Source organism: Drosophila sechellia, chromosome 3R, assembly GCF_004382195.2.
Source record: "Drosophila sechellia strain sech25 chromosome 3R, ASM438219v1, whole genome shotgun sequence".
NCBI lineage: Eukaryota > Metazoa > Arthropoda > Insecta > Diptera > Drosophilidae > Drosophila > Drosophila sechellia.
Window position 1 is genome coordinate 1,537,662 of NC_045952.1, and position 18,960 is coordinate 1,556,621.

General features: G+C 40.6%; 1 protein-coding gene and 1 long non-coding RNA gene across 10 annotated transcripts in view; one reads left to right on the forward strand and one right to left on the reverse strand.

Moving 5' to 3' along the window:
- The window catches only part of LOC116801761 (dipeptidyl peptidase 4), a 203,064-nt gene that overhangs the window by 152,184 nt on the left and 31,920 nt on the right, over positions 1 to 18,960 (forward strand). The gene's annotated exons all lie outside the window — the stretch shown is intronic.
- LOC116801762 lies at positions 14,326 to 18,159 on the reverse strand. Of its 5 annotated transcripts, XR_004362210.1 has the most exons (4): positions 17,631 to 18,157; positions 17,476 to 17,563; positions 14,955 to 15,190; positions 14,326 to 14,867 (listed from the first exon to the last, which is right to left on the reverse strand). It is a non-coding gene; the product is annotated as an uncharacterized LOC116801762 (long non-coding RNA). The 5 variants fall into 5 exon arrangements; XR_004362208.1 differs by having other exon boundaries at positions 14,929 to 15,190; positions 17,476 to 18,159; XR_004362207.1 differs by having other exon boundaries at positions 17,476 to 18,151.

An 18,960-nucleotide genomic window follows, 5' to 3' on the forward strand; every position in this document is an offset into this window, starting at 1 on the left:
CGTATAAACATCGAGATCTCAGGGACTATAAAAAAAGAATGTTGTGGGAAGGTACAGTTTCTTGACCCATGTTCCCTCGCCCACTCTAATGCCCACAAAACGGCCACGCCCACACTTTTGAAAAATGTGTTGATATTTTTTTACATTTTTATGAGTCTTGTAAATTTCTATCGATTTTCCAAAAACCGCCTAAAACTGCCGCGCACAATTTTGGAAAAATTGTTAGATACTTTTTCATAATTTTTTTAGTCGCTGAAATTTCTATCGATTTGCCAAAAAACTTTTTGTCAAATTTTGAAAAATGTGAATATGATTTCACATTTTTATTAGTCTTGTAAATTTCTATAGATTTGCAAAACAACTTTTTGCCACACCGACGCCAACAACCCGTCACGCCCACAACCCAGTATCTATCGATATACCAGAAAACTGATAAAATTTCGCGTTCGCATTTACACTAGCTGAGTAGCGGGTATCTGATAGTCGGGGAACTCGAGTATAGCATTCTCTCTTGTTTTATTCTTACTTCATCATATCTCTTATTTATATTTATATTTAATGTGCGCGGTACGCGTCACACCACCTCTCTTTACGAAACTGGACGGGAACTTCATTGAGATGCAGTTTCCTCGGTTGGAGCTAAAGCGCCACACTGTTGCGCCGTCCGTCATCAGAATATACTTTTGCTTCCCGTGTAGTTTGCCCTCCAGCCACCGTCTGATATCCTCTTTTGCGTACACCCGTCCTTGTCCCTTTCCTCGGTATGGAGCTGCAGAATATCGCGGACAAGGTGAGCTGTTGTTGAAAGTAGAGGGAAAAGCCTCGGAAAGCGTTCCCAAGTTGTAGAGCGATCTAGAAGCGACGCTTAAAGAATTTGCCTCTGTGCGCACGGGTGCGCAAAGAATAGCACTATCCTGCAGCAGACTGCAGCGTGGGCAAAAGGCAAAGGGGTGTGTTGCACCACCCGAAGGGTAGCTTTGCGTGTCCGACTTACAGAGAGAGCCTAAAAGAGGTTTTATACTTAACCCTAATCCGTCTCTCGATTCTGATAGCGAAATGAGGTCATGCGCTCGTTTGAATGCATAAGGTGAATGCATCATCTTATGATGAACGTCATACTATCCTTTTGGCGTACCACTCCAAACTATCCGTACTTCTGGTCACGTTTACTCATCGTATTTCCATTCATGGCGGAAATTAGCTTATTGTTCGTCTCATCCCGACGAAATAATGGATTCCGAAGCTGCGAGACATGATCGAACGGGTGACCACGACCTGAAATGTGTGTATCATTCACTGTAACAAAGTGCATGCTCAGCTTATAAGTTGATTACCTATGCCCAGAGCTACCTTTTCGCAACCTTTTACGCACACAGGACTCGACTTGGTCGAATTGCCAAAGGCTATGAGTGCCTATTTGGGCGTCCGTACGAAGGCTATGCATCTAGGGACCACCTCTGGCCTGATCACGAAGAAATTTCTCGGAGCCTTCTCAAGGCTCGCATTCAGAGAAGGGTGTCCTCTCCATCTCTATTCCGACAACGGATATACCTTTTTAGGAGCGGAAAAAGCCCTCATCGGAGCCTTTTTCGCTACAATTAAAGCACATGCTACCTCGTATTTTAGCCATCAAAGCCTATCCTGGCATTTCAAGCCTTCAGGCCCCCCATGGAAGACCTGTAGAGGTCAAGACTTCTTTCTACAAGACGACGGGTAATTTTAAATATACCCCTAAAGATTTATCCACTCTACTGTGTTGCATAGAGGCATGTCTCAACTCTTGAGCCAATTTCAGCGATATCTGAGAATCCATCTGATATCCTCGCGTTCACTCCGGTGCACTTTCTGATAGGCGCTATCTCGCTGTCTACTCGTCCCCGCCGAACCTCACATTACCGGCAAAGCCAGTTCTATCCTGAACTGGTGGAAGCGGCTCAAAGCCCTTAGCCACCTTTTTGCATCAAGATGGAAAGCTGAGTGCCTGATTGAGTTTCAGAAGAGAAGCAAGTGGCAAATTCCAACCCGGAACCTTTCCGAAGGCGATATGGTCATTGTCAGAGAAGACAAGTATGGGTAGAGGCTATGATGCATCCAAAGGTTCTATCCTGGATGTCCTTAAGGGCCGCGGTGTCCTCAAGCAACCGATTTATTTCTTTGTTTTCGCACGGCTTCCACGGTCACACCTCCCGCCGAACCGACCGAGGGCCGCTGCCGTGTAACGTACGGATCGATTCGCGAGAAGATAGACGCGATATAGAAAAGAGAATAGAATAAATAATAAATATTAGTGTTAGTAGGATCTAATTATTATGCTTTAAGAGCGGCAGAGAGTCAAGATTACAGATAATAGGAAAGAGTCCATTATACAATTCCATTATGCAATTCATAGTTAGATCTACAATGATTTAAGATAAGGTGTATATAGTTTCTTGTGAATCTACTTGGAACAGAGAATTTAAGCCGATTAACCAAGTCGGAACGCTCACCTTCACCACGAATAAGCTTACAAATAAAGACTGTTCCGAGCATCATTCTACGGTTAGCAAGGGAAGGTAAATTAATGAACAGTAGTCTGTTGGAATAAGGAGGTAATACGGTTTGCATCCCAATTTAGGCGCCGCAAGGCAAAACGTAAGTATTTTGGGACCGATTCAATGCGGTCAGAGTGGATTACGTACTGTGGACTCCAAACAGGTGATCCATACTCAAGAATCGGACGAACTAGGGAAATAAATAAGGTTTTAGTCATGTAAGGATCATCAAATTCCTTATACCACCTTTTTATAAAACCAATCACAGCTCTGGCATTATTGACAAACGACACCCACTTAGAGTGTAAGTCGTGCTTATTGGGTTGACACGACAAAAGGTCATAACTTTACACTTGGAGCCATTTCAGTGTAATACGTTATCACGGCACCACGGCACAAGCTGTCTAGATCGGATTGTAAGTCCAAATGGCAAGAAGTGTCCTTGTGCTGGAGGCATAATTTAACATCGTCTGCGTACATAAGTACACGCGAATGTTTTATTACTAAGGGGAGGTCCTTAATGAATAAGGTAAAAAGAAGCGGACCAAGATGGCTCCCTTGTGGAAGACCGGATGTGACTCGGAGAATACAAAATAGGAAAGAATTTTGCGTCCTGCCATTCAAATAGCTTGAAATCCAATTTAGATGATCGATAGGGAAACCTAATAGATCAAGTTTCCTTACTAGAAGGTAATGATTAACAGAGTCAAATGCTTTACTAAAGTCAGTGTAGATGACATCTGTTTGAATATTATTTTTGTGACCCTGTATTACGAAAGAAGTTAGCTCCAAGAGGTAAGTGGTGCTGATACGGTGATGTGATTGATCTATGTAATGACCCGCTTAATCACAGTAATACACGTTGGGACTTATAGCTTGTATTGAGTTCGTTTATTTGGATAATTGATATTCGCACACCCACGCCGCTTCGCAGTTCGCACCAGAATAATCCCTTCTCTCCCTCCGACGCTGGGCGATCGTTAGCGCCTGTCCCGTCGCTGCTCTCCCGATGCTTGGTTGTTGGCAATGCCGGTCGCCACATCCCTCCTTTATTGACGAGTTTTAGCTTTAATGGCGGCAGGGGTGGCTGGATCCCGAGGCCTCCTTCTGTGGGCTGAAGTACTGCGACCTCCGAAGTTGGTGTTGATTCCGGTAGGCTGGCATCTGATTGCGGCGTTGGGCAGGAGGCTGGATACGTCTGGCTAGCCGGGACTTTCTTAAGATGTGAGGCATTTCTTGTTAGTTTTCTACCACCCCCTTCGATCACCACAATGTTATTGTGTCGTTCTAACACCGTAAATTCCGTCTTATCGAAGTTTGATGTAAGTTTGTTTGGGAACACTACGTTTTTCAAAAGTACCTTGTCGCCCACTTCTATATTGACTTCCTTTGCCCCTCTTCTTTTGTCGGCTGCCTGCTTTTTCTTATATTTTTTAATAATGTCTTTATCTCCTTCCCCAGAGTCTAAGGTTTTCTCGTAGGTATCCCCAATGCCTGGTATTTTGTCACGGATGACTCTGCTGAACATTAGCTTTGTGGGCGCTGACCCTGTTGTTCCATGTGGGGTTACATTGTACATCAAAATAAACTTTTGGATTTCCTCTTTGTAGTTTTTCCCATTTGCGTATGCTATTTTTAGACGTTTCACAAGGGCTCTGTTCATGTTCTCAACTTCCCCGTTTGCTTGCGGCCAATACGGTGGGGTCCTAACCTGTTCAATGCCGCACGCTTTGCAGTAGTTAGAAAACTCCTCGGTAACATACTGGCGTCCATTATCAGTTCGTAGGTACTCAGGATATCCCAGTCTACAAAAGATTTCTTTCATTGCCTCTATCAGGGTCGTGAGAAATAGTCAATAAAGACTAGAACATATTCATTGTTAGGTAACGGACCTAGCAAATCCGACGCTACCCAAATCAACGGGCCAGTGGGAAAAGGATTTCTATCCACAGGGGGTGGCCGGATGTCTTGAGATACCAGACAACAATCTCTGCAAGCTTTGACAAACTTTTCTGCCTCTCGGTCTATTTGTGGCCACCATACTTTGGACCGCAGGCGGCGTTTCATTGTGGTCTCGCCGGGATGACCTTCGTGGGCTAACTCCAGTATTTTCATTCTTAGAGATCTTGGCACGACTACGCGGTTTCCCCTCAAAAGGAGCGAGCCAACCGTTGACAGCTCGTTACGAAATGGATAAAAGCTCACTGAACTATCAGGCTTCCAGGAGTCGTTCTCCAGGCAACTGATTGCGTCCATAATCTCTTCATACCTCTTGGAAGATTCTGCTATTTCCGAGATTGTCATAGATTTTGGGATGGAGCTCTGTACGACGCGTAGGATGCTGTATTCCGTCCTGAGATCGATTGGTTCTACCGTAGGTAGTTGGCAGAGACGAGACAACGCATCTGATATGTTGTCTCTTCCGGATTTATAGATAACGGTGAACGTATATGCCTGGAGTCGCAGCAGCCACCTTTCAATGCGGGCCGGGGGCTTGGATGTTGGTTTGAAAATGGCTTCCAAGGGTTTGTGATCGGTTACTAGTTCGAAGTGCAGGCCTGCCAGAAAGTAATAAAATTTCTCCACTGCCCAAACCAGTGCTAGGCTCTCCTTTTCTGTTTGGAAGTAGCGTTTCTCCACCTCCGACAGGGCCTTGCTAGCAAAGGTAATTATTAATGGTTCGTTGTCGACTTTGAATTGCAATAACACAGCCCCAAGGGCAACCGGGCTAGCGTCCGCAATCACCCGAGTCCGATGCCTTGGATCGAAATATGATAGTTTGGGTACCTTGGATAGGAGATTCTTAAGGTTGTTGAAAGCATTTTTCTCGGCTTCGCCCCAGGTGAATTTGTTTTCAGTTTTCAGCAGTTTTCTTAGAGGATCTGTGTGACTTGCAAGGTCCGGAATGAACTTCCCGACGTAGGTTACCAAACCGAGGTTACTCCGTGTTTCCTCTTTGTTCTTCGGGTCTCTGAAAGATCGGATGACGTCAATTTTCTCTGGGTCGACTTCTATTCCCTTGTCGGATAAAATATGTCCGAGGAATTTTAGTTTCCTTGTCTTCCAGATGCATTTCTCTTTATTCAGTAGGACATTATTTTCCTGGAATATCTCGCATACTTCTTTTACGGCGCTGTCGATTTCGAGGTCAGTTGCGCCAAAAATGATTACGTCATCGATGAAGTTCATGGCGTTAGGTACCGCAGATAACATCTGCTCCAGAAGGCGTTGAAAAATTTCGGGAGCAGAATTAACTCCAAACATCAAACGCTTATAGCGGAAAAGTCCCCTTGGGGTTATGAACGTTGTTATCTCCCAGCTCGATTCATCAAGGGCCACTTGGTGATAGGCGTCCTTGAGGTCTAGGCGTGCGAAGAATTTCGCCTCTTTGAGTCTGGTCATAAAGCAATCGAAAGTTGGTAATGGATAGTTTTTCCGTAGGATAGCTTTGTTTGCCAGTCGCATGTCGACACATAAGCGGATGTCCCCATTCTCCTTAAACGCAAGCACGATGGGAGATATCCAAGCACTCGGGCCCTTGACTGGTTCAATTATATCTCGACTCAGGGCTTCCCCCAGTTTTTCCATGACTTTGTCCTCGAGCACTGCCGGGATTCGTCTCACAGGTTGTTGAACGGGTTTTACGTCATAATCGATAGAGAGCCTTACTTCAATTTTTTTCCATTTCGGAAAAGGCTCTATTCCTTCAATCCGGTTAATGTTTCTTCCCAGTCGGAGGACTTTTAACTCGATAGCTGTGTCTCGGCCCAACAGAGATTGTTCTCCATTTTCAATCACGTAAAATGAAGCAATCCCTTCGGCACCCGGCTCGACGGAAATTGGGGCCTCGAAAATACACATTACTCGAAGTAATTTATTAGAGGCATAGGCTCGGAATTGCTTTTCTGTATGGGTTCTTACGTTAAAGACTGTGGCTTTTCTCTACACTAGCAGAGACCAGTCCGCGTGGCTGATAAGATTAAACTTGCACCCCGAGTCAATGATTAAAGGAATTTCACGGCCTCCCACTCGGCATCGTATGAACTCCTCTTCATCCTCGCTTGACACTCGAAAGCAATGTGCCTCGCCCTTTTTCAGTTTGGAGCTGGTGGCCTCCTCTTCGACAGATCGTATATACGTGCGAGGCCTTTTCAGGTTATTCCTTTGGGACTTAGGGAATCGGCTGTTCAAGTTAGTTCGGCACTTCCTGGCATAGTGTCCAGGCTTCGAGCATTTATTGCAAGTCACATTTTTTGCCGGACATGATGGGTCATTGTGTGTGTGTCCGAATTTTCCACATCTGGGGCATTCCCCACTCTGCTTGAAACCACGATGTGCAATTTTACAGATGGGTTCCGCAATTGGTCTTGATGTCATTTCTTTTGATTCCTTGTTGATCTGCTCCTCAACCTGACATACTTCGATCACTTCCTCTAGTGAATTTTCCTTCCCCAAGAATCTTTTCTTGAGGTCTAGAGGTGCCCACACATCTATAATTTTATCCTTAAGACATATATCCTCAATCTCCGCTTTTGAGGATCCGAATGCACATCGTTGCATTTGTTGACGGAGTCGCAGCAAGAAATCCCCAAAGCTTTCTGTGTCCAACGGTGTCAGGCCTCTGAATAGATGTCTCTCAAACGTTGAGTTCTGCTTCGGTGAGAAGTGTTTATTTAGATGGTCGATGAGGATTTTGTAAATGCCTTCTTTATTTGCGTCGCTGGGCTCAACCAGCGCACCAGGTAGGGAGTATACTACTGACTGTAGCTGGACTCCTCCCAAAAGCAGTAGCTTACTCCTCTTCTGCTTCTCGGTAACAATGCCCTCGGCCTCGAGGTATATTGTAAACGCCCTCAACCACTTCTCCCATTCATTTCGGAGGATTGCCTTGTCGATCACCTCGCACAGAAACGGTTTAATGACACTGTCGGTCATTTTAAATACGGGACCTAGACTTGGGCTTTAAAACAAAATAAATTATTAGGTTTATGAATTCACTTGTAATTAATACCCGGCCCTCTTAGGAGCTTGTAATTATTACCCAGTCTCAGTTCAATAATACCGCCAATTTACATTTGAGGTTTAGTTGTTTACGTTTTTCCTTCTTAATTTTATTAATTCTTTTGGCTTGTGGAGAGAATACTGCTCCACCCGACCTTTAACCTTCTGTTTACAACTCAAACCGATTAACCAGCTCTTTTCTTAAAAGCTTGTAATATTTTATTTTTTTTTCTCTTTTTTTTTATTAAATTTTTTTATACAAAATTTTTTTTTTTATTTATATATTTTCGTGTTCTGTTTCTTTTATTTTTTTTTTCTAAATATGCTTTGGCTTGTACCACTACTCAGCTCCTCTATTTTGAGCTTATAATGCGTACTCGGCCCTTGCAACTCTTTGGTTGCTAGAGAAATTTCTCTCTCTCTCACCTTTCAATCTTGTAAAGAGTATTACTCTTTACTCGGCCTTATTAGTTATTTTTCTTAATCTCCTGGTTGCTAGAGAGTGTCTCCCTAACTCACCTTCTCTTAAGCTTGCGAAGAGTAATCTCTTCACTCAGCCTATCTGTCGGAGTGCATGTGTGTTGGATGAGAGTGAGCGAACAATTGTGCATACAGAATCACTGATTCTGCTTTGTGCTTAAAATCTGCACTCACGCAGCTTATTCCTTCTCTCCTCTTTCTTAAGATTTTCATGTATGTATATGCCGGTAGGCCCATTCAATCACACACACACACTCACGCACAGCCTATATCAGTCGTTTACCGTAATTTCGCGCCCTTTTCCCTAATTCATCAAATTTACCAAGGTTTTAGTTATTATTATTATCATTTACCGATTTTTCCACTCGTCGCCAATGTAATGACCCGCTTAATCACAGTAATACACGTTGGGATTTATAGCTTGTATTGAGTTCGTTTATTTGGATAATTGATATTCGCACACCCACGCCGTTTCGCAGTTCGCACCAGAATAATCCCTTCTCTCACTCCGACGCTGGGCGATCGTTAGCGCCTGTCCCGTCGCTGCTCTCCCGATGCTTGGTTGTTGGCAATGCCGGTCGCCACAATCTACAAAGGTGCTGCAAATGAGGCTTACCCTTCCTCGCTATTTTTTGAAAACACTACGGTTACATCGGATCAGGCAATAGCCGATCTATTCGCCAAGTTTTTTCAAACAACATATTCAACTTTACCTCTTTCCGAACAGCCATACTCTTATGCGGTATCTAAGTTGTTTTTCGCTTGTGTTAACGAAATTATAAAACTTTTTCGGATCCTGTGCGAACTGAAACTTACAACGGTTTAAATAATTCCTGTGGGACTGAGCATTAAGCACGGTAAAGTTTAACCGAGCGCTTACATATTTAGAAAGGATGGACTGAGAACCGGTATTTTTAAATTATTTATAAAGTCTGGACTTTACATTTCTTAGGTGTGTCAACTCTTTATTAAACCAAGGAGGTTTAGAGATTGACGGATAGTACATCGGAACACAAGAGTCAAAAAATTATTTAATTGTGGTATAAAACATATAAATCGCATACGCCATTATGTTGCAGGAGTAAAGATCGTACCAATTAAAGCCAGCAATAAAATTGTTTAACCTCCGAAAGTTTGCATGGGAAAACAGTGAATTCGCTTTATTGATTTCTCTGAATCGATTGCCACCTCGAAAGTAGGATGATATGGATCTTCAAGTTCAGTAAGAGGTGCTATCCTGGACAGAAACACACTTTCAGGACTTGTTACAAGACATAGATCCAACAATCGACCAAGAGAGTTTCGAATAGAAATAACTTGCGACAAAGATAAGTCGAGCAAGCCGTCAATAAATTCTTGTTGTGCTAAAGGTAGAAGAATATTCGAATTTTCTTCTGGGGACCACGTTGTGCCACGTATATTAAAATCACCTAGAACAGTTTATTTAAGATGGATTGGATAGCGGACAGATGATTCTGATATTCTGAGAATTCAGACGACGGTGGAATATACGAGCAAGTAATGTAAACTAATCTGTCGGAAAATGACAGCTTTACGCATAAGAATTCAGAGTTACGGGGCTCTTCAAAAAGTAACTCCTCTGACGCGAGGATAGATCTAACCGCAATTAAGACTTAAAACCAGCGCACTTAGTATGCACCATTCTATCACATAGCCAACAAGTCATTTTTGTCTGCTCAGGTTTTATAAACTGGAAGCAATTTTTATAAAAGCAGACAACATTTATTGTTTCCATGTTTGTCTTAAATCAGACCACTTTGCAAAAAACACAAGATCAAAACTTTCAAGTGAACTGTTAAAAGAACCGCTAGAGAGCAGTCTGCACGCACAGAAATTTTAGATTTTGTGTGGGAGAGCGAAAGAGTGAGAGCGATAGAATAGGTGCACAGTGCACAGTCTGCATACTAAAAATCGGAGCGCAAAAAAAAACACGACTGGTAGCACAAGGCACTGTGCTAGGATGGATGCTATCCGGCACCTATACCCACTAATGCAGCTCGGATTATTTTGCAACCTCGGACATGTTAACTTCGGGCATTACTTGCTACTTCTACTTACGATCTACCTGTATCTGTTTTGACGTGCAATAACCGATAATCTATGCACATTCTTTTGTCGGCATTCCTTTCTTTTTCTCCTTCCATCTCGGTGATCTGTCGTTCTGTACCTGTTATGCTGTTTTTGCTGCAGGGCACATGTACTTAGTCTTATTGCAAATTCTGCGATCCGCCGCTTCACTGCCTCTGTGTGATCTATTCGCAAACGCAGCTAACAATCGTCTTAGTTTCTCACTTATTCCTGAAGTGTTCAATCCGAACTCGTTCGCGTATTCTGTTGGCTTGTTTTTTTTTCAGATACACATTAGTCGAAAAGAGAGAGAGCTCACGTGAGAAACCGTTAAAGGTCCGTCACACGCAAAAGAGAGATCACTTGGGAACCCGTTTAAGGTACACCAAAAGGAAGAAAGAAACGACTCGGGGGTCCGAGTCGATATATTACCAGAACCTTATCCACTGATCAAAAAGATGACTTTCCTTCTGACTAGTATATGTGTGCAACTGAGCAGGTGACCTCATCCGATCGCTGTCGGTGCGGAATGCCTCATACCCGGCAGTCGCCCGCTTTATTGAGGCCCCGACTGGGCTTAGTTTGCCCGTCTCCTGCGTGGCACCTCCTGGATTAGCGTGGACAGCTTGCTTTGTCCAGTGTGACCGTAGTTGTTGACGCGCGCGCCCAAATATTTAAATTGGAATTGTTTCCGTTTACGACTTTTTTATTTTATTTTTGTGCTTCATTATTTTCTTTCTTAGTTCTATTATTCATTATTCACATATACGCACGGTAGCCCTAGTCCGTCTCGCATTCCTGCCGTCTTCCAGCTCTCCTGCACACGGATTTGTGGGGAGTTTTAAGACTCCTCACAGATGTTTTCTTTCAATCATATGGACTTATCATTTGGACAGAGTGAATTCGAGTATTAAGATTCCAAGTTCCTGAAGTAGAATACGGTTTTTTTTCCAAATTATTTTATATAAATGTTTGTGGACAATTGGTCAGATTTTAAAATAGAGTTATTGGATGAGGTCAGTTCGTTTAATTGTAATTGCATTTTGTTGTTTATTTCAATTGGTGCATTTACTGAATAAATTAGTTGCCCCTGTCTAAACCTTTAGTGTGTCCAACAGATCGTCTATGGTGTGTTTCGTCTCGAATACATAAGTCTCGTACGACATAACGTTCGTTGTATGTTTCATGTAACGGTAATCGTCCCATAAAGATATTTTTGACGCTATTTTACACCACATTGTGGGGTAAAAGTAGTCACGAGGGACATGCTTTATATTTTCCTGTCCTACTTTAAGGGCTTTATTGTGTTTCGTGGCTATGACTAACCTTTGTTCGGTAATATTTGTTATGCTAATGGTTAGTTGTGGGAAATCATCGCCTAGATCAAGCTGAATGAAGGCGAGTATAGGTAGCTGGCAGTGGATTGCATTTACATCTATTTTTAATAATTTTTTTAATGACTTGATTACCTTGATTTTGATTTAAACAGGATAATTGCTCAATAACTTTTTATATTTCTGAACCAATTTTTCTGCTGATTCCACAGTGCAGGTCAGCGACTCCTACCTGTTAATAGTAGAGTGTGCGTCATTATTTAGCGCATTAACGTTTTGCTGCGACAAGGCGTTGGCTACTTGGTTTTTTGTTCCAGGCTTGTATAATACTTGTGCGTTATGTTAATCAATAAACGCTTTAGATGTTTAAAGCTTGGGATTCAGATTTTTATCCAATGCTTAACTTAAGCTTAACCGACATATACGTAATTTCGGAGATTTTGAAGTGCCCATACTGTTTGTTGCCAGCTCGGTGCCGCCTAACGTGATAGGCCGCTTCCAGAAACCTCAGTGCTGAAATAGTTGAGCAAAATCTGGATATGGAAACACGAAATCCTTAAACTTTAGGATATTTCTTAATTTTTCTTGTTCATTGGTCAGTTTTAGCTTGACATTCGTGGAGTTGATTGCACCATCAACCCGTTCACCCCTTTTATAATATTCGTTAGAGGTCTTGCGATGCTAGCAAGCCCCTTTATAAGACATCCATAAAAGCTATCCAATCCCAGAAATGACCAAAAGGATGAAGGTTCAAATTCTTTTATAGCCTTCACCTTTTCAGGTCATGTTTTTATTTCCACTCGAGACACTATGAATTTCAAATACTCTACTTTTTTTACAGGCGCTCTCATGCATCGCACAGAGTTTTTAGAACCGTGTTTATATCAATAACGTGACTCTCAGAGAAAATGATTACGTCGTGTGTTCTCTAAGAAAATCAGCTAAACCAAACTGCGACCCGAGTTGGCTATTGTAGGGCGACTGGAAGGCCTTATTATTAAGCCTCTTAGAAATTGTTTAACCTCAGTATTGACAAAATCGGCAAAACCCATAATATATGGGTAAATTTTTATATAAACGGGCTCTCTTTTATGCGGACCGATCTTTTTTATTAAGAGGGTTAAGCTGTGTTAGATTTTTAGATTTGTCAGATTTTTGCACTGACTTTTTCAGCACTTATAGCTCAACAACACAGTTATGAATTAACATAGAATAAATGGATCAGATACTGAAGTTCTATTTTTGTAGGACCATGGATTATTGTGACTTCTAATGGTGGTTCCACTGGTTTGAGGTGTTTGAATTCTTTTAGAGGTATTATATAATTTTTAATTTCTAACATTAGACAATTTTCCCGCTCCGCTATTTGACGAGTTATGAACGATAACATTCCGAATCGGACGTCTTATCTGCCTTGATTGTCGCTGCTTCAGAGTATTCCCTTTATCTAAACTCTTGGTCATTCTTTTAGAGGTATTATATAATTTTTAATTTCTAACATTAGACAATTTTCCCGCTCCGCTATTTGACGAGTTATGAACGATAACATTCCGAATCGGACGTCTTATCTGCCTTGATTGTCGCTGCTTCAGAGTATTCCCTTTATCTAAACTCTTGGTCATTTGACTTCCCCTGGGTCGTATGGCTCAAACGTTTACGCCTACGAGTTGTCTGTTCGCTCCTGAATTTAGAGGGTGATGTAGCATCGACGTCTATTGGTTCAAGGACTAGGTTTTAAGCAGGATTGATTGATTCGTTTGTCTTGTTTGCTTATTATTTAGAAAATTGAGAACCCCAACTTGATTACTAGTGCCCTGTACATTATTGTGTTGGTTTTTTTGGAAAGCACCCTGCGAGTTGTTGTGATTATAAACTTGTGGTGTGTTTTCTGAATTGTAAGATTTAAGTTTCAAGTTTTTAATAAAGCTTGCAATGAACCACACTCGTTCCTTGCAAAACTCTGCCAATGCGACAACATGTCGGATTGATATTTTTAAACCGGTCACAAAGTAGTTCGAAGCATCCTCCCGGGATCTATTATCTAAAATAGCGGTAGTATATGTAAGCCAACAAAGTCTTAACAAAAATTATAGTTAGCTTTTTCTCATCTCATTATAGAAGGTCATTAGGGCAAGTTCTCCCTGGCGCATAGTGACAAAATCAAAATCGATAACTGTTACTATTACTTTGTTACGTATGATTCCCACATCCTGGTATGTTCTTGAGCTGCCCATATATTACTTGTAGATTTCGTAAGCCCCAAGCCCCATTATCATCTTCTTTGCCGTCAAAAACTGGTAAGGACCTTCCAAGTCTAGTGGTACATTACAAGGTATTGGTATTTGGTATATGGTATTTGTTCGTATACCACCAAATGAAAGATAACAAATACTACTTGTGTTAAACCATGTCGATAAGTCCCATACGAAATATTTTACTAATATTAGGCCGTATCGATAAGTTCTCAATTTTCAATACGGTTGGTATTATTTAATAAGAAGAGAATAAGATTTCAATCGGCGACGACGCACCACGTTCTCTTCAACAGCCATTCGGGCCAGGAGTACTAATATATACTAATATGTACTAATACTGATATCAAGCAATTTGCTCAAACTGAGAACAATATCAGGAGAACTCTGGTATATCGGAAACGAAAATATCCAAAGAAAACAGAACATAAGATCTGTCACAAGTGTTATGTCATTCAAAAACATATGTGTGCAAAAGACACGTTGCTTGCATAGCAGAGAGTAGGATAGGGAGAAGATGAAATGCTCATTGCAGCTTATTTTCACTGTCTTTGTAGCTTTGTGGTACGTGGCTTTGTATGTGTACCTATGATTGATAAAAGCGAGCATGTGCAGTTCGTACAATAAAGAGATACAGAATTTAAAATAACAATGTGCTCTTTATTTCATGAAGGTCTGACAATAATTAAATCTATGTTTGAATTCCAGAAATGTCTAACGCGGCCATTCGGTCAGTATTTTTTCAGTTTTTTTTTCAGAACAGTTCAAAAGACTATCAAATATTGTATATAATTAAGATGTACAAAAATTGTTACTTTCATAATTTTTAAGAACACAAATAAAAATAAGAAAAAATATAAAAGAAGCACTGGAACTGAAAGAGACTCCAGGGTCTTATAACGACTGAATTACTAATATATATTACTATATAATAATAATAATTTTTTGCGCTCATATTCCCGATAAATCCGAATTTTAAATCGCTGATGTTTTTGGTGCTGTTACCATAGCTGCTCAAAATTCTAGACACGTTATCGGTGATGCAAACAGGTTTACATTTTCAAATGAATGTTTAGAAGATTCCTTATCGTTTGACGAGTCCGTTCCTCGTGTGATGTTGGAACTGATTTGTGTAGGTCCGCTTTTCTTGCCAATAGTCCCAGCCCTTCGATATGTGCCCTCTGCAATTCAAGATATAATAGTCAGATCCTAGATAACCTTATCCCAGCTAATCGGCTTAACGAAGCAAAAACACTCAGTCTGTGCACCTTAATCACAACACTCTCCTTCCTTCGCATGAGAAACTGGACCTCTCCTTCACCACAAGAAATATCACAGCTTGGAGAAACTTTTGCCTCTGGCTCACATCATGCCGTAGAACCAATGACACTAGAATAACAAGATGCGTAACAGCCATACATTGGTTTTGCACTTTGCAGCCACTTTTTCGGTGACGTCCAAAATTGCCCTTTGTCCGCTCGCTTAAGCTGAGAGCGTTTTAAATCTAAAAATAGAATTTGTTTGCTTGTGTGAGTAAAAACAATAGACGAGAACGTGATTATGTGTGCGTACTTGTGCAAGAACACTATTTTCGGGACGAAATCAATTCTGATCCAAGAAACGAATTTACATATTTTGAGTTTTTCCATAGCAATGGGATGAAATAAAATAATAATTAAAAATCGAATTAGCTACATATTTATATTTATGTTAATATTTAATTATGTATGTAATACTATGTATGTGTAATAATCGGTACCCAGGGAAAACCACGGGGAGGGCATTACAATTGTAATGAGGTCACATATTTATGTGACCTTTGATTTTTTTTTACTACTTTACTATTGCAACAAAACGACTTTAATTAAATATAAACTGAATATATACATAGCGAAACTTTCAAAAAATCGAGGAACTCTGCGTATAGTCAGCTTTACGCAAACGCAGTAAGAGAAATTAAATGGAAAAACAAAAAAAAAGTTGGTGCGTTTTTCTTTCCGCCCAAAATTGCGCGCTTTTCAAACACATCAAATTGGAATATAACAAAATAATTCAACTTAATCTAATTTGAAAAATCTTGTCTTGTCTTGTCTTGGTAAAAATCTTGTGCTCCTAGACACTGCCACCGTATTACTGAAGAACCGTCCAGAAATCTTTGTTCCTTGCCCTGTTCTGCTCGACTTTAGATCTCCACTGCACCTTATAAAATCCCGATTCGCAAATCAGCTTCAATATAAGAGGACAAAATCGGCAGCTTGTATTACCGGAATAGGCAATTCGAGTTTTGAGACAGATGGCTCGCCAGTAATATTTGAATGCGATCTCGAACGTCTAACTACTTGACCGACATCACTGCTGTTATTGCCTTAAATATTATTGAATTTCAGCCGTGCTTTCGAAGACTATTTTCAACGCGTAAATTTACTGATTAGCGCCAGTCTCATATACGAGCTGCTGTTCGTCGTTCAAGTCAAGCTTGTGCCAGGGTTGCCCCAAAGACACTAGAATAACAAGATGAGCGTTTTAAATCTAAAAACAGAATTTGCTTGCTTGTGTGAGTAAAAACAAAAAAACGTGTTGCGCTAGAAGACGATTTTCGGGCCGAAATCAATTCTGATCCAAGAAACGAGTTTACATATTTGTAGTTTTGGCCAATTTCGTAGCAATATGATGAAATAAAATAATAATTAAAAATTCACATTCACATACGACATTAACAAAAAAGTGGATTGGATTAGCCATCTCGCTCGCTCGCCTTGAGCATTCGTTAAGCAAGATGCACCTTGTCTAAATATGTGTTTAGACATAAGTAGCCAAACTATAAAAATGTTCTATTTATGGGCTGCAATAAACATGTCACGGGACAGCATAAGTGGCAACTACAGATAAGTACGATTGCAGCGGCCTATTGTCGGAGTGTCAAGAGATATGACCACGCGGGAGGTGATTAGCGCGGTCATAGGCCTAAAAAATAGATTTAAGAATAAAACTCAGCTGCATTTACCAACGCAGACTGCGGCGTCTTACAAGCGCTGCATTATATAATTAGTTGATAAGAACCTATGTAAGAATGAATAAAAGGCGAATACCTCGCAGCAGCGAGTCAGTTAGATTCAAACACCCGAATTGAACTCAATAAGTGTACGGACAAGTGTATAGTGTGAACACACCTCCTTGAGAAAATATTCTGCTAGGTATTTCGTTGAATTTTAATGATCGTAACTCAATCATCGTGTCGAAGGATCGTAGCAGAAACCGCGAAGGGAGCAGAGAATAATCGGGGTCTGCTACCTCTTAAGGATTCTATGGAGGCCACGCTACCAATAGGTCGCTCACCCGACAGCCATTCTAAAATTTGTAAACATGCCAAATTTGAAGACATATAAGCTCTCCCCTCACGCGCTCTCTCTCACCTTTGGCTTAGCTTTCTGCGGCTCGCTCATTATCACTCCCATTCGAAATTGCTACATTCCTTGAAATCACTTCATTTCTCGAAAATAGCTAACACAAAATCTTATTGGCTCAACAGTCAAAATAAAACGAGCTTAATGGGTCATGGGGGTCATCACAATTGATTTCAAATTAGGTGTTCCTAATTTCTGGTGAATCTGAAGAGAAGTTTAGCCGAGTAACCAATAGAGGACTATTAACTTCACCACGAATTTGTACAGAGTTTTCGGAGAGTTTGAGATCTCAGAGATCTCGCTCTAGTTTAACCATTTCCCTGTTAAATAAATTACAATAAACCAAGAATATTATTTAAAAAAATTTTTATTAATAATAATATACCTTAAATATCGGCAAATAATTAACCAGAAACACTGCTTTAAATGTTGTGTTCTCAGCTGCGCGAAACACTGCCCAAGCTGTCAAATCTCTAATAAAATCAAATCCAACGTTTAAATCTTGGCTTACTTTGGGGACAGCAGTCATTAATTTTTTACATTTTTTGTTGCCCGTTGAGTCACAGCCAATGCGGATAGCAAGTCACTGGGCGCGGCTGAGAGGACTACATGTCGGACCGATATTTTTAAACCGGACACAAAACAGTTTGAAGCAGGCAGTATATGTTAGCGAACAATGTCTTACTAATAAGGGAGGGTTAGCTTTTTCTCGATCTCATTATAAAAGGTCATTAGGCGAGTTCTCCATGACGCATAGTGACCATTTGCTGCTAGGTTACCTCGATTGGAGTTTTTTTCGCATATGCGCAGTTTATTCTAGCTGATGATGATGATTCCTACAGCCTGGTATGTTCTTGTACTACCCAAATATGGCTTGTAATATTTGTAGGCAAAAACTGCTGCCACATTATCATCTTGTTACCAAGTCTAGTGGTTAATTACAAGGAATATCTGAGTTATGTGGTAATTGTTCGTATACCACGAAGTGAAAGACGACAAATACTACTTCTGTTAAAACATGTCGATAAGTCCCAAGCGATGTATGTATGTTTCGTATCGATATGTTCCGAATAATGTTGTTGGTATTATTTAATATGTTCACTGGAGAATAAGATTTCGATCGGTGGCGACGGGACCCGTTCTGTTCAACGGTCATTCGCGCCAACGTTTATTAAGCTTAAACTAAAACGTCTGTTAATTTAAAATAAATCTGATACAAGCCATCTTCTAACGTAATCCATTAATTAATTAAAAAACAAAAGAGAGTTCTATAGTCGAGTAGGTGTATCAGTTTTGGCGGTTTTATGGCCATAGAGTGGGAGTGGCTAAAAGCGTATTCGCAAATCGATAAAAATTTACAAGACTTATAAAAATATAAAAAAATATTAAAAAATTTTTTAAGAGTGTGGGCGTGGCAGTTTTGTGCGGTTAGTGGACGTTAAAGTAGGCGTGGCAACATGGGTCAAAAAACTTGCACTTGAGGTCGAGACAGACAGACGACTCGGCTATTGACCCTGATCAAGATTATATATGATTTATATGGTCGGAAACGCTTCCTTCTGCCTTTTCAAAGAATCTAATATACCCTTTTACTCTACGAGTAACGGGGGTATAAAAATTAATTCATTAAAAATCGCAGCATATATTAATAGTCGTTTCATTTAAGAAAATAGATTATCGTTTTTGTTCTCCTTCTCTTCATGTTTTGATATTCTGGGATAAAATATTCCTACTCTTGTGAAAGATGAGCTGGTTTCTTAACATTTTATATATTCAAGAATGAATAATGATTACCTAAAAATGATTTAAGCAAATTCCTTTCTTTTATCTTTTACGAGTCTTATTATATCATCGTATTTTGTATTTAATA